Genomic DNA, 2017 nt, shown 5'->3' on the forward strand with positions numbered 1-2017 from the left:
ACGATCCCCCTGAGCCCTCCGGTATCCGGTAAGCCGTCGCGCTCTGCGCTGCTCTCTCGTGTGACCCTCCATGCAGGGAGAGGAAAAACACTGAAGAGAAGGGGAGGAGTGGGACCTTTAAACCTCTCGTGTGTATTATTGTCCCTGCAAGGAGGAGGAGGACGTCCTCCAGGGTGCTGTCAGGGGGACGTCCTGGAAAAAAACAATAGTGGAAAAACGGAAAATCGCCCCATTGGAAATGGGTTAAGGTATCCTGTCTCCATTACAGATCAAAGCACAAGCTACATCTACATCTGTATCCAAGGCTGAATTGGATCAAGCCTCCCTGATTAAAATCTATCAAGCAGCATCCAGATTTCGACTTTGCCAGACTTCCTAGTCTGGATGGATTTCATGGACCTGCCAGTGATAGGAGTGTTTTGGGAAGCAGTTTAAAAAAAAAAAAAATTCCATTCCCCTTTTCCTTTGCTACCTTGTTCTCAGGCTGAATGAGCACAGTAAGGAAAAATATTTCTCAAAAAAATTAAGTCTGCGGGCAGCACTAGCTTTTTTTTTTTTGGAGTCTGGAAGCAGCATTATTTTCCTGCCTATTCTCTTTCTGCATGTGCAGCAAAGTAATATAGGGGGTTTTAAGGTTTATGTTAGTTGTTTCTATTTTTTCCTATAGTTTATGCATTGCTGGTGATGCCACTTCTGTTCTGTTGTAGGTGCTGCCTTCAAACTCATAATACATTTAGTAAAGTTTATATTAAGCAGACTATATAAGCAAACGCATATGAACCAGCAAAAAAAATAAAATAAATCGACATGCCTCTCACTGTATGTACACAGATGTACAAAATGCACTTCTGTGTGCATAAAGCCTAGCCATAATGTAAATCATGTGATCATCTTGGGGTGTCTAAGGACTAATGGTATCCTTCAATTGCCAAGTCCTTGATAGTCACCATAAATGATTATTCCTGCAGGTGCTAAGGTCTTCATTTCCAACTCCATCTCAGCAGTTTCACTCTAAGCTGGTTATTCCAGAATTTACACTCATGTTGAAAATAGTTCGGTTACATATTGGATCTTCAAACAACTTATTATGCTCTATGCAGAGGCCTGGATTTAGGTTTGGTGTCAGAACTACATGGGATACTAGAGCAGCCATCCGCAACCTTTCCTTAGTGGCGAGTAAAAATAATATAAAAGTACTCCATCATATAACACACTTATGGCGATATTGGGCCAGCTGACTACGTGTGCTGTGATCATGTTGGCAGAGGTGTGACAACCCTCTTTTATGCATTTTACTTGGACACCGGAAAGACGTCGCGTCCTATGATTGCATTATATCTATCTTTTAAATGTAATTTGTCACCCGAACAAACCAATAATCTTTAGGCCATAATGGTAGTTTCTGAGTAAGGAAGAAAAGGTAGTGCTCAGTGCCATCCATGTATCTCGTTCCTTATTAGATTGGCACATCTTACTAGCCTCAGCCACATTTGCTTGGTATGCATGTTGATATTCTCCTATTAAACCTTCGTATTATGCCAAACTGGTTATTCTGCTAATAAAGGCTGCCATCTCTCTAGATTGTCATTTTCTTGCTGCTACCATAAAAAGCATGCAAAGCCACAAGTGGCCAATGACTTTTGGATAACCCTCATGTTGACCATCTAGGTATGATCGGGGTTGGCAAAAACCCTGCCTACCTGCAGATGCGCCATCAACAGGAAATTCAATTTTGAACAGAAAGTCAAGTGATAATAACAAAAAGCATGAAGATCTAGAATATGTATTAAACATCAATGTGTCATGGTCAGTCAACATGGGGGCATATCGTGTAATAAATATGATTTTTGGTGATTATATAAGTGAAATAGAGAGTGATCGTATAGCTGAGCCATGTTGCCACAATTCATTTACGTGCCAGAAAAGTAAACCCATTAGTGACGGCAATGGAACGCCTTATTTTAGGATTCGGGACTTTATTTCCCCTTTGACAAAGTAACAGTGAACGTACACAATA

The sequence above is a fragment of the Ranitomeya variabilis genome, chromosome 6 (assembly GCF_051348905.1).
Source record: "Ranitomeya variabilis isolate aRanVar5 chromosome 6, aRanVar5.hap1, whole genome shotgun sequence".
In the NCBI taxonomy this organism is placed as follows: Eukaryota; Metazoa; Chordata; class Amphibia; order Anura; family Dendrobatidae; genus Ranitomeya; species Ranitomeya variabilis.